Raw genomic sequence first — 14894 nt, forward strand, 5'->3', positions numbered from 1 at the left:
TTTCTAAAAGTGGATTTATTCAGCTTTTATTTAGGAATATCTGGCATACCTAGTACACATCATACATTTTATGAACTAGAGAAATATTTCTAGGACATGATTCTGCTGCAAATCTTACCCTACAAGGTAAAGATTTTTCACAAAGGCATTATAGTCAGGTAAGAACTAGCAATTGTGTCTAGTGAAAAGCAACACATTTGAGGTGTTTAAAATAATGAAATAGCAGAAAATGAATCAAAATCCAATGACCAAGTGAGCAAAACATAATCAGCAAGGTAAATGATTGAGGTGAAATGAACCTACTGATCAATTCATATTTTTCTATATTCAGGTTTGGCTCTGTCAATTTAATTATTTATTACCTGGCTACTTCAAATCACAGAACTGAATACACTCTTACCAGTGATCCCAGAAAAATAGCCCCAGAACTCTCAACATTACTTCCTCTTTTCATGCATACCTTAAGACACTATTACTATTTTCCCCTTTTTTCTACTCTTTTCTATGCACCACTCTTAAACTTGGTCAGTTACTTTATTAATAGAGCAACTTTCCTGAAGTCATATGTAAAATATTCTAAGTTTTCAGGCACTTGGCACTAGTATATTAGCTTGTTAAATTTACCAACAGTATTTAACATCCACCCATTTCCATAAATTAGCTATGAATTGTATTAGATTTGGACTTTTCATATATGTCTAAAGATTATTAATTTCCTTTCTGGATTTCTGCATTCCAATAATACATCCACCAGTATATACATCCACAGAATATAATACTATACAGTAAGTAAAAACATTGATAATGTATATGCTTGGGTGGGTAGAGATGGGTATGAAGACTTTATATGTGTGGTCAGAATGTTATTGTCTCCTCTAGCAGAAGAGAGTAAGGCTTGGATCCAATATCAGACCAATTACAGGCTTGGGTACATCACTGGCGACTAGGAGGAAGGAGTCTAAATAGTAAACTCAAGACAGTTGATTTTAAAAGATAGGTGCAACATTGGTTGCAGCAGTGAATGCACTGAGTGCAAAAAGTTACTGATAGTCCATGATATTCAAATCCTAGCAGCATATTCTCTATACTGGTTTTATATCCCCAAGTAATAGGTTTATATAAAGAAGGTATCATATTTAGTGGTACAACCTGTATTCACCAATGATTCTACCAAATAAATATCCTATCATAGCTTTGCATTTTTAATGACCTGTATCATGTAAATGTACAAAAAAATTAAAATGATCAAACTCATAGAGGTTTGATACTTTTTATTTCTATGACTGGATTTAAGTGATATGGCATACCGATAAAAAAACAAAAACAAAAAAACAAACAAAAAGAAACATATGCCCACCTGGGGCTAGGTGTCTATGTTTTTATAAAATAAAAGATAGTTTTTAAAAAAAACTTACTATGTTAAAATATATTTAATCATCTCTGTAATTATTGTGCCGTGTTAATGCAAAGTTTAGTATTAATGCGACAGATAATGTTAGAAAAAAATCAGTCTTGATTTGAAAGCTTCATGATAAATAAGATGGACAGGAGAGAGCATTACTGCACCCATCATCAGTTACTAGGAAGAATTTACAATGCATATCCAGCTTGTTTTTTTTTTTTCATTCAATTCTTCTTGAGGTGCATGCAAGTGTTTGTTTTCATGATTTAATGAACCAATGTTAACTAACAATATTTTCGGCCAATGTATTAGCCAAAATGAAATGCATAAAATGAAACTGTCTTATTTAGTAATACCAAGGCTCAGAAAATAAAGCTTACCAGTTCTTCAAGTCATTAATGATCATCAAAAAAATAATAACTGATACACTTAAAGTGTAATTTATTTTCAAGTAATAATGAGAAATGTCATACATTTTTAAAGGGCTAGTGTGACACAGGGGCAAATAGAAAAGTGCTTACTATATAGCTATCTAGATTATGACATACCATTTTACTCAACATTGGCCTGACTTTGCTTCAAAATTAAAGACATTCCAGGACCTCATTAATTATTACTTGCACAGAAGATTCTGCGAAATAATATAGCATGGATAAAGGCATTCAATCCTTCTTTCCTGGAACCTTCTTGCACACAACTGACTTAAATTATCAAAGGAAAACTGTCTATTGATAAGAAGCAGTAGGAAAAGAGGGACTTGAGCAGAGGGTTGCATAGAAGGGCCATTTTGATCAAGGCCCCATATTTACACAAAATCTTGTGAAATTTAGACTTCTTATATTGTCTTCAGATACTGTTATACATATAGTACTTTGTGTTTTAAATGCATTAATTTTTTTAATGTAAACATTTTAAATTGCCTTGCAATGCAGGTAAGACTTGCAAAATAACATAAAACTAGAGGGGATGCTGTATGAAGTCAAGAACTTATAAAAGGGCGCCACTCTCAAACTATAGCTTACAAGATTTTTGCAATTCCTAGAACAAGACTGGTCAAAGATACTGAGCAATCATTTCATAACTGCTCTACATGAGATAGGAAAATTCCTTAAATTTATGTGTCTCCCTAATATTCAAATGCTCTACCTATTTGAGGAAATTTTTTCATTATGTATCTTGTTGTCTAAATGGTTATAGAAGCTATAGCAGAAAGACCTTTCCTTCCCTTAATCCCTGGCAGCCAAGGAATATCTGGAAACATGACCTAGGTGCATTTAGATACACCCACCTGTGTGTTAAGAAGCTATTACAAAGAAGCAGGAAGAGTTTAGAAACTGTTCAAGGAACAAATGCTGGCAGCAAGTGTTTGCAAAAGCAATGGTGTTGGTAGAGGCGGTGCAGTAACAGCACAAACTGTTACTCTGGCATTATTTCAGTTGCCCAACTTCCCTTGACACCTGCTTATTTTTTAGCTTCTTTTTTCCACCTTTCCATCAATTCTGTAAACTATCTGATACCTTTTTAACACATATCTTTTATTCTTAAGTTAACCAGTCTTCATCCCTGTTCTTACAACCAAGTGCATGACTGCTTCAATGAGGGAATTTTTAGCAATGAGGATGAGACAAATATCAAGGTCAAAAAGACTGGGTTCTATTCTACTTCCAATCATTCTTATTAAAGTCAGCATTTGAAATCAACTGCACCAGAAATCCTAAGGGTAAAGACATCCACATAAACAAAGCCTGGAGATGGCAGGACTTCTCTCAGCAAAGGAGGAAAATTGTACCATAGTCATACATGGACTTGGCAGGGGGCCCATGCCAAAAATAAAGCTAGATGTGGAGTATTGGCTTTTGCTGCAGTACTACCAAGATGTTTCATTACAACGTTGTGGCAGAAAAAAATAAACGATTGACAACAATCATAATATCCCCAAATATGGGAGTCCTTTAAATAAGTTCTATTACATTTATTAGGTAAAATACTAACCTGTCATTAGAAATCATGTTAAATATTGAAGAATAGAGAAAATGTCTGTGATATAATTGAAGGCCAAAAAATAGATCATGAAACAGTCATATACAATATGATTCCAGACAGACACACTTTGACAGGCAGACAGTCCTGGGTTTGTATCCTTGGTTTGCCTTTTACTTTATGAATGTTAACAACTTAATTAATTTACATAAGCTTCACTTTCCTTATCTATAAATAGACATTGGAATAATGTCTACCTCTAAGGGCTGTTGTGATAATTAAATATATGAAAGCACTTAGCATATTATCTAATTTTATGTCTACATATATAAAAAATTTAACTGTTGCATTTTTTCCCTTAAATTGGTGGTATATGGGGTAACTTTTGTTCTTTCCCTTTGCCTTTTATGTTTTTTTCCCCTTAAGAATATATGGTCATGAATATACCCAGGGACACTGGTAGGATCTGTGGAAGAATGAGAAGGTAGTGGGCTGGGCGCTCAAAGACAGCAGCAGTCTTAGCAGTGAGCAGGCTCCTTGGAGAATAAAGACCAAGCCAGCTACAGAGTGCAAAGAGCCTGGAAAGAGTGCAAAAATATCCACAGCCACTCACCTGGAGGCTATAACAGAGGGAGGGCAGACTGGGCTGGAACTCTGTGGGGACAGCTGGGCTTTGGAGGGCACTCAGAGATCTTGCTGAGTTGTGGACACAAAAGACGGTGGCCAGTGTGCTCCAACCCAGAGGTGTGGGGAAAAGCAACAGCCCCCCCCCCAATCCGCAGACATTCAGCCTTTCCCAGGTGAGGCAAAGAAATGCAAATTGAGGCTCATTAATAACTAGCATCTATCCAACACTCTGGAAATCCTCTTATGCAGAAAACCAAGGCTACATCGCAAGGCACTGAGTAACTGAGACTACTAGCCATCAGAAAAAAAGATAGAGGATACCTGAACCTTTGCAGGGCTTTCAAATCTACCCAGGAAAGTAAGACGTGACAGTGGTGTTTAATGTGGGCCCACCCAGGCTAATCTAAACCCAGTAGAAGTATCCACAAACAGCAGAACACCAACACACAGGGAAAATTTGGCAGGCTCCAAAACCCACTGAGATAGCCAAAATGGTGAAACAAAGAAAAAAATCTCAAATGAAAGAACAAGAGAACTCTATCAAAGATGAGATCAGTGAAATGCAGCTAAGCAAATTATCAGAGGTATAGTTCAAAGCCATGATCTTGAGGAAGCTCAACAGCATGAATAAAGACATCAGCACCATGAGTAAAGATATAAAAACATTGAAAACCAACAAAGTGGAAATGAAGAATGGCATAGCAGAAATTAAGAACACATGGGAAGGACTAACCAGCAGAGTAGAGGAAGCTGAGGACCGGATCAGTGAATTAGCAGACAGGGTAGAAAAAATCAACCAATCAGAAAAAGAAAAAAAAAAAAAGTAAAAAAAAATTTAAAAAAAATAGGAAAACAGCTTAGGAGAACTGTGGGACAACAGGAAACATAATAACATTCGCATCATAGGAGTCCCTGAAGAGGAAGAATATGGACAAGGGTTAGAGAATATATTTGAAGACATATTGACAGAAAAATTTTCTAACTTGGTGAAGGAAGAAGGCTTTCAAGTTCAAGAAGCACAGAGAGTCACAAGTAAGAAGAACCCAAACAGGCCCACACCATCACACATATTAATTAAAATGCCAAGAAGCCTGAAACACCAATCAGAAAGAATATATGTACCCCCATGTCTGTAGCAGCACTATTTCATGAGCTAAGATGTGGAAACAGCCCAAGTGTCCATCAGTAGACAAATGGATAAAAAAGCTGTGGTACATATACACAATGGAGTACTACGCACCTGTAAGAAAGAAAGATCTCTTATCCTTTGAGACTACATGGAGGGACCTGGAAAGTATCATCCTAAGTGAAACAAGCCAAGCAGTGAAAGACAAGTATCATATGATCTCGCTTATTTGTGCAATATGATGAACATAACAGTCTGAGGAATGGGGTAGTCCCAGAGATGTGGAAGTGGGGTACAGACTGACAATCCCCAGAAGAGGTGGTGGTGGGGGAGAGATAAACCACAGAACTTCTATGCATGTATGCATGAACAGTGGACATGGACAACCAACTGGGGACGGGGCAGGGAGGAAGGGGGAGGGGGGAATCAGTGGGGGGAAAAGTAGAAACATCTGTAACAAAAAATAATTAATAAAAAATAACTTAATGAAAAAAAATCAAGACAGCATTAAAAAAAGCCAAAAATTAGAGACAAAGAGAGAATCCTAAAGGCAGCAAGAGATAAGCAACAGGTTACCTACAAAGAAACCTCATTAGGCTCTCAGCTGACTTCTCAACAGAAACACTACAGGCCAGAAGGAAGTGGCATGAAGTATTCAAGGTCATGAAAAACAAGGCTCTGAATCCAAGACTACTCTACCCAAAAAGGCTATCATTCAAAATAAAAGGTCAAATAAAGAGCTTCCCAGACAAAAAAAGGCTAAGGAAATGTATTAACAGCAAACCAGCACTGCAAGATATGCTAAAAAAACTGCTGCAATTAGTAGAAGAAATAGGAAGAAAAATAGAACCACACAAACAAAATGGCAATAAATAAGTACATATCAGTTATCACCTTAAATGTAAATGATTTGAATCCTATAATAAAAAGACACAGAGTAGCTGACTGGATAAGAAAGCATGACTAACATATATGTTGTTTAAAAGAGACACACCTCACATCAAAAGACTCACATAGGTTGAAAGCGAAGGGATGGAAAAAAATCTTCCAAACAAATGGAAAGCAAAAAAAAAAAAAAAAAAAGCTGAAGTAGCAATACTCATATCTGATAAAGAAGATATAAAAATAAAAGTCATAACTAGAGACAAAGAAGGCCACTACATAATATTGAGAATATTGATCCAACAGGAAGATATAACCTTGGTAAACATATATGCATCCAAATTAGGAGTACCAACATATATTAAAAATATTTTGGAGGACTACAAAGGAGAAATCAACAGCAACACAATCATAGCAGGGAAGTTCAATTCCCCACTGACATCACTGGATAGATCATCTAGACAAAATATTAACAAGGAAACACAAGCTCTAAATGAAGCGCTACGTCAAATGGATTTAATAGATATCTACAGAGAATTATACCCTAAAACCGAAGAATTCACATTCTTCTCAAGTGCACATGGGACATGCTCAAAGATAGACCACATGTTAGGGCACAAACTAAGTCTCTACAAGTTCAGGAAGATTGAAATCCTATCAAGCAACTTCTCAGATCACAATAGCATGCAACTAGAAATCATTTGGAACAAGAACATGCAAAGACATTTGAAAACTTGGAGGCTAAATAGCATGTTATTGAACAATAAATGGGTTACCATGGAGACCAAGAAAGAAATTTTAAAATTCCTAAAAACCAGTGAAAATCAACACACAAAAAGGCAAAATCTATGGGATACAACGAAATAAGTTCTGGGAGGGAAGTTCTTAGCACTACAGGCCCACCTCAAGAAGCAAGAAAAATTTCTAATAGAATATCTAACGTCACAACTTAAAGAACTAGAAAGCAAACAGAAAGAAAACCCCAGAGCAAGTAGAAAGAAGGAAATAGTAAAGATCAGAGCAGAAATAAATGACATGGAGGCCAAACAAACAATTCAAAGGATCAATGAAACAAAGAGCTGGTTCCTTCAAAAGGTAAACAAGATAGATTCCCTTAGCTAGACTCACCAAGAAACAAAGAGAGAGAACCCAAATACACAAAATCAGAAATGAAAGAGGAGAGATAATAACTGACACCACAGAAATACAAAAGATCGTTAACAACTACTATGAAGAATTATATGGCAACAAATTCGACAATCTAAGCGAAATGGAGAAAACAATCCCATTTACCATAGATGCAAAAAAAATTAAGATACCTAGGAATAAACTTAACCAAAAAAATAAAGGACCTATTCACAGAAAACTACAGGTCATTAAAAAAAAAAAAAATAGAGGAAGATATAAAAAAGTGGAAGCACATACCTTGTTCATGCATTGGAAGAATTAACATCATTAGAATGTCCATGCTACCCAAAGCAATCTATAGATTCAATGCAATACCCATAAAAATACCAACGACGTACTTCACCGAACTAGAACAAATATTCCAAAAGTTCATATGGAATCAAAAAAGACCTCGAATTGCCACAGCAATCTTGAAAAAGAGGAACAAAGTAGGAAGGATCACATTACTAGATTTCAGGTTATACTACAAAGCCACTGTAATCAAAACAGCCTGGTACTGGCACAAGAACAGGCATATAGACCAGGGGAACAGAACAGAGAACCCAGAAATAGACCCAAGGCAATATGCTCAATTAATATTTGACAAATGTGGCACACACATGCAGTGGAGTAAAGACAACCTCTTTAATAAATAATGTTGGAAAATTGGACAGCTATATGTAAAAAAAAATGAAACTAGACAATCAACTTACACCCTACACAAAAATAAACTCAAAATGGATAAAATACTTAAATATGACTCATGAATCCATAAAATTCCTAGAAGAAACTGTAGGCAACAAAATTTTGGACATCATACACAGCAGAATTTTCACTGATACATCACCTAAGGCAACAGAAACAAAGGAGAAAATTAACACATGGGACTACATCAAAATCAAAAGCTTCTGCACAGCAAAAGATACAATCATCAAAATGGAAAGGCAACCCACTGTATGGGAGAGCATAATTGTCAATGATATATCAGATAAGGGGTTAATTTCCAATATATAGAGAGTGCTCATACAACTCAACAAAAGGAAAACAAAGAACCCAATTAAAAAATGGGCAGGAGAACTAAATAGATACCTCTCTAAACAGGACATACAAATGGCTAAGAGACATATGAAGAAAAGCTCAACCTCACTAATCATCAGAGAGATGCAAATTAAAACAACAATGAGGTATCACCTCACCCCTGTCAAAATGGCTGCCATCAACAAATTATCAAAAAACAAATGTTGGCAAGGGTGTGGAGAAAAGGGGACTCTAGTACACTGCTGGTGGGAATGCAGACTGGTGCAGGCACTATGGAAAACACTATGGTGTTACCTCAAAAAATTAAAAATTGAACTTCCATTTAATACAGTGACCCCACTTCTAGGATTATACCCTAAGAAGCCTGAAACACCAATCAGAAAGAATATATGTACCCCCATGTTTGTAGCAGCACTATTTACAATAGAAAAGATCTGGAAACAGCCCAAATGTCCATTAGTAGACGAATGGATAAAAAATCAGTGGTACATATACACAATGGAGTACTATGCAGCTGTAAGAAAGAAAGATCTCTTATCCTTTGAGATGACATGAAGGGACCTGGAAAGTATTATCCTAAGCGAAACAAGCCAAACAGAGAAAGTCAAGTATCACATGATCTCACTTATTTGTGGAATATAATGAACATAACAGTCTGAGGATTGGGGTAGTCCCAGAGATGTGGAAGTGGGGTACAGACTGACATTCCCCAGAAAAGGGGGTGGTGGGGGAGATCTAAACCACAGAACTTATATGCATGTATGCATGAACAATGGACATGGCAACAAAGCTGGTGTTAGGGCAGGGAGGCATGGTAAGAGTAGAATTAGTGGGGGAAGAAGGAGAAACATCCATAACAAAAATAAATTAATTAATTAATAAAAAAATATAATAAAATAAAATAATAAAAACAAGAATATATGGTCATGAAATTAGATATATATCAAAAATAACTCCTCATTAATATATAATAGAAATAAGGTTAACTTTAGTTGAAAATGAAAAATTATTAAAGGGGTGAAAAATGTAACTTAAAGATTGATAGAATATTTAGAAGAGAAAACTGAAAAGTTACAACAATAGGCATTTTATGGCACTGGGGGTGCCAGAATGAATGAAGTTTTTATCTGATTCAAAGAACTGAGGACAAGGTCTGTGTGATCTTTGCTATAAAGGAGGATCTACTGTCACTCTGTAGGGACCCGAGGAGACTGAACTTTGGCATAATTGGTTTTAGAAGATTCTTACATACTTTTATGAACTCTCTGAGCAACTGGGGAAAGTTTCTATCCAGCCAGTGGAAGTATCTACAAAAACTAGAATATATTTATACCCTTCCTTTGAGGGCATCTTAGTAAAATTGATTTGACATTCCTTCCCTGAGAAGGTACCCCAGTGTTGCACATGGCAGGCTCGGAGAGGCAGTAGTGGGTGAGTCTGAGAATTGTTTCTCATACAAAGTAAGCAGGTCCCAGATACTTGCTTAATTCTTTTCTTTTCTTTTTTTGTCCAGCTTATTTTTTTTAAAATCTTTATTGTTGCATGTAGAATGTATTACAAATGTTCCTCATTTTTCCCCCATTGACCCCCTTCTCCCACTCCCGCCCCCATCCCGCCTTTTCCCACACTATTGTCTGTGTCCATTGGTTATGCATATAAGTTCTTTGGTTTATTTCTTCCCATCCCCCCAACCCCTTTGCCTTTGAGGTTTGTCAGTCTAGCAATGAATTTGTACTTCTTAATCTCTTCACCTTTTTCACCCATTCCCCCAACCCCCCTCCCATCTGGCTACCAACAAAATGTTCTTTGTATCTATGAGATTGTTTTTGTTCTACCTGTTCATTTTGTTTGTAGATTCCATTGTTGATAGATATGTATTCATTGCCATTTTGTTTGTTCATATATTTTATCTTTTTCTTCAAAAAGGCCCTTCATCATTTCATATAATAATGGTTTGGTAGTGATGAACTCCTTTAACTTTTTCTTGTCTGGGAAAGTCTTTATATGGCCATCAATTCTAAACCACAGCTTTGCAGGATAGAGTAATCTTGGTTGTAGGTTCTTGCTTGTCATCACTCTGAATATTTCTTGCCACTCCCTTCTGGCCTGCAAAGTTTCTTTTGAGAAATCAGCTGAAAGCCTAATGGGAACTCCCTTATAGGTAACTAGCTGCCTTTCTCTTGCTGCTTTTAAGATTCTCTCTTTATCTTGAACCTTTTGCATTTTGATGATGATGTGTCTTGGTGTGGGCCTCTTGGGGTTCATCTTGTTTGGGACTCTCTGTGCTTCCTGGACTTGTATGTCTGTTTCTTTCACCAAGTTAGGAAAGTTTTCTGTCATTATTGTTTCAAACAGGTTTTCGATTTCTTGTTCTCGCTCTTCTCCTTCTGGCACCCCCAAGATGCGAATGTTGGCATGCTTGAAGTTGTCCCAGAGGCTCCTTACACTATCCTCATTTTTTTGGATTCCTTTTTCTTTTTGCTGTTCTGATTGGGCATTTTTTGCTTCCTTATATTCCAAATCGATGGTTTGCTTCTTGGATTTACGTACTCTACTATTTAATCTGTGTAAATTATTCTTTATTTCAGTTAATTCCTCCTTCAATTCTGACTGTGCATCCATCATTTCTGACTGGCCCTTTTTTATGCTCTTGAGGCCCTCACTAAGTTCACTGAGGTTCTCACTGAGTTCATTGAGCATCCTTATAAGTAGTATTTTGAACTCAGCATCTGTTAGGTTGCTTATCTCCATTTTGCTTAGTTCTTTTCTTGGGGTTTTGTTCTGTTCTTTCATTTGGGACCTGTTTCTTTGTTTCTTAATTTTGGCTGCCTCCCTGTGTTTGTTTCTATGTATTACTTAACGAGCGGTATGGGGCTGGCTGAGACCAGGTGCTGCTCATTTGAAAGAATTTAGGAAAAACCTGAAGCAGGATCCAAGACAGGTCAATCCTATGGTTAAGCAAGTGGCAACAGCTTGGGTGGGCCTGAAAGTTGGGTGGGGCAGGGCCTCAGGGAGTCACCAGGGCGGGGCTACCAGTGTGAGCCAGGTTGCTGGAGTCCCAGATATGGTGGCTGTCTGCTGCCCCAGGGAAGGGCTCACCAAAGGAACAAAGGCCTCCAACAGCACATTTGTCTGGGAGAAAGCCCCCTCTCAAGCCCTCGCTCCAGTGCCAAACAGCTCAGTTCTTCCCTGTATGTCTCTCGAGCTGCCTCCCCTCCAAGCTTAAAGGGAGAGAGTTCAATAAGTTCGTGTGCAGGCCCTTTAAGGAGCTGCCTGGGGTTCCATCCGCTTCAGCTTCCCTGAGCCTCAGTTCCTGCTGGTTTTTCCAGCCAGAAGTTATGGGGATTCTCTTCCTGGCACTGGAACCCTGAGCAGGGCTCCTGGTGTGGGACAGGGACCCCTCAGTCCTCAGGAAGGACCTTCCCAGCCGAGGTATCCTCCTGATTTTTATCCGCCACACATGGGTGTGGGACCAGCCCGTCTCCCTGCTGCCTCTCATGCCTCCGTCCCTCCTACCAGTCTCGATGTGGCTGCTGCTTTAATTCCGTAGTTGTAGGACTTCCATTCAGCTTGATTTCAGGCGGTTTTGAATGATGGGTGTTCTGTAGTTTAGTTGTAACTTTGATGTGGTTGTGGGAGGACGCAATACCGCGGTTACCTACGCTGCCATCCTGACCGGAAGTCTCTATTTTCTTAAGTTCCTTCCCAGTTAATATTTGCTGGCCAAGAGTTCAAAGGACATTTACCCATAGTGGGTGGCCTCCTGTAGGCCCCTAACAACTCTCCATTGAATTCCTTCCAGTGCTAAAAGACACCTTTGGTTGTCTAAATATCATTCTTGTTCATTAAGGCAGTGTGGGACCCAAGCTTCTTCAGTTGAAGAGTATTGGGTTTTGGTGGTAAAGAGTATGAGTAGGGCTAGGGCCTCCAGGTCTGTCAGCTAAATTGTTCTCATGGCTTAATGGCTGAGTTCCCGTTCTGGTGCCCCCAACAATGTACAACACTCATTTGTGCTGGAAATTTCACTGTCTCTAAGAGAGAAGAATTACCTCCCTATTTCTGATAGGAGAATTCTTAGTTATTAGCATTCCCCTCTACTTCTAAAGAGCTGCATGTCTCTTCCCAACTCACCCCCCGCCCCAAAACTTTCCCTCTGAGGTTTGTCAATCTGTTCCCTACTTCCATGTCTCTGGATCAATTTTGTTCATCAGTTTACTTTGTTCATTATATTCCAGAAATAAGTAAGATCATGTGAAAAAAATTTAAAAAATAAACAGCCTCATGGGCATGGAGAACCAGGAATCCACACACTTAGAATAATTGTGTGTGTGTGTGTATGTGTGTGTGTGTGTGTGTGTGTATCTTTTCTTTTGCTAGATGGAGGGCCTATATGCGATCTGCTTCCTGAACCGATGTCCTGAGAGTGGGGGTGGATAGCACTTGTGCCTCTGTGATCTCATGAACACTGACTCTGGCATATGTAACCTTCCTAATACCTTTCTTTATAAAGCTATTCATGTTCATGAACTGTTCTATATCAGGGTTCTCCAGTGGGGAATCCTGGACCTCCACCCTACTGGAGAAGACCTGTTCTATACTTTCAATGTAGCTATGTTCTAATTTTTCTGAGTCTCCAGACAGGAAGAGGGTAGCAGGGTTTAAAGTTTGACAGACCTTCAGTGTGAGGTCAGGAATTTCCAGTAATGTAGCCTGATATTGAGCCATTCTAGACCCAGTCAGCCAGAGGTACGCCTTGGAGTCCAATATTGGGCAAACTTGAAATGGGGTGAGAACTTTCAGGCTGACCAAAGGTCAGCTTGAAGGCCTCCTTGACTAGCTGGTTGGTGCTTGTTATTGCCTGAAGGCAGCTTGGCCAGCCCTGAGCCACTAGATCCAGCTGTTTAGAAAAGTATGAAACTGGCCCAGAGGAGGTTCCCGGTTTTGGGGCCAATACCCTCAAGGCTAGTCAGCCCTTTCATTGAAAAGGAAAATGACTTTCTTTTTTTTTCTATTTTTTTTTTTTTATCCTCACCTGAAGATATTTTTCCATTTTTTGTACAGATAGAGTGGGAGGGAGAGAGAGAGAGAAACATCGACGTGAAGGAACACATCGAGTGGCTGCCACCCGCACGACCAACCAGGGCCGGGGACAAACTGCAACCGAAGTACGTGCCCTTAGCGGGAACTGAACCCGGGTCTCTCCGGACCGCAGGCCGACGCTCTAACCACTGAGCCAAACCGGCCAGGGCGAAAATGACTTTCTTAAATCAGGGGGGCCTAGGGCCGGGTTTATCCCAGTTTAGTCTCAAGTTACCGGAAAGTCACTTGGCAGGCATTGTCCCAGTGTATATGCACCTTCTCTTCTCCATTTAAGGCTTCATAGATGGGTTTGGCAAGGGTCCCAAAATTGGGTATCCTGAGGCTGAAGCTAGGTGAGCACTTGGGCTTCCTCAATTGGAGAAGGTGGCCCCTTTTCAGAAAGGGTGGCCAGAATTGCAGAGGGCATTGTGGGCCCATTCTGCCCCAGCTTCCCAGGGCAGAATAAGCATTCATTTTTCCAGTGTCCCTTTCTTTTGCAGTACGTGCATTGGTTTGGCTCAAGCCCCACAGCAGGCATCCATAGGTGGGACCTTTGTAGCCCAAGAGTCCTGGAATGGCTGGGGTGAATCTGAGTTGGTCCCTGAGTCACAGCATCCAAAGTCTGGGCCTTCCTTTTAGTTCCCTTATTCTTTCAGGCCTCCTTTGCAGGATGCCGATTGTTAAAGATCTCAAAGGCCTTCATTGCCAAAAATGTCTGAGGGGTCTGGGGACCTGTCTCAAGCTTTTACATTTTTTCCTGATATCCAGGAAGGTCTTAGTGATGAAAAGCATAGCCAAGAAAGTGTACCCTTCACAGACGTTCGGGTTCACATTACTAAATTTTCTAAAGGCCTCAGAGAGAGGCCTGGCTCAGAGAGAAAGCTGGATTTTTCTCTGGTTCCTGAGTAACCTCTCAGATTTTGTGATAGTTGACAGACTTAATCTGACAATGCCTCATTCCTTCAATTATGCAATTAGTAAAATGCTCCATTCCGCCTTTATCTGTCTTGTGTGTGTAATCCTATTCAGGGTCCTGATCTTGCACTCCCTATCCCCCTGCTCTATAAATATTGTGTGCCAAGCTGTCAGCTGCCCTCTCATCTGTCCATTCTCAGGCCTTGCCCAGAATCCAAGCCTTCTTGTCCAGGGAACAGCAATGAATTAAAAGCACTATGACATTCTGCCAAGTTAGAGAGAAGATGAGGCTGAGCTTGACAAATTCCTCCCAGAATCTCTCAGGATTCTCAGAGAACCGGTGAAATTTTTCCTTACAATTACTGGTATTGGAATTAGAGAAAGGGACATGAACCTCCTTGATCCCTCTGTTCCTGTCTACCACCTCCCGTAAGGGAAAGTGGACAGAAGTATCCCTTCCCTTTTGGGGAAGTGAATGGTAAAGGCCTGAATTGTTTTGATGCCAGGAAGGCTTGAGGGACTGACTCAGAGGCAGAGGTGGAGCAGGGGATTCTGGTGGGTCTGTTTGGCCATCAAAGATCTATCTATAGGGTGGAGGGCCACTAGGTGAGATGGCAGGCTAAAGAGGTTTGTCAGGCCTATGGAGACAAGGGCAAACAGGGTTTGGTCAAATCAAAG

The sequence above is a fragment of the Molossus molossus genome, unplaced genomic scaffold (assembly GCF_014108415.1).
Source record: "Molossus molossus isolate mMolMol1 unplaced genomic scaffold, mMolMol1.p scaffold_m16_p_2, whole genome shotgun sequence".
Taxonomy (NCBI): Eukaryota; Metazoa; Chordata; class Mammalia; order Chiroptera; family Molossidae; genus Molossus; species Molossus molossus.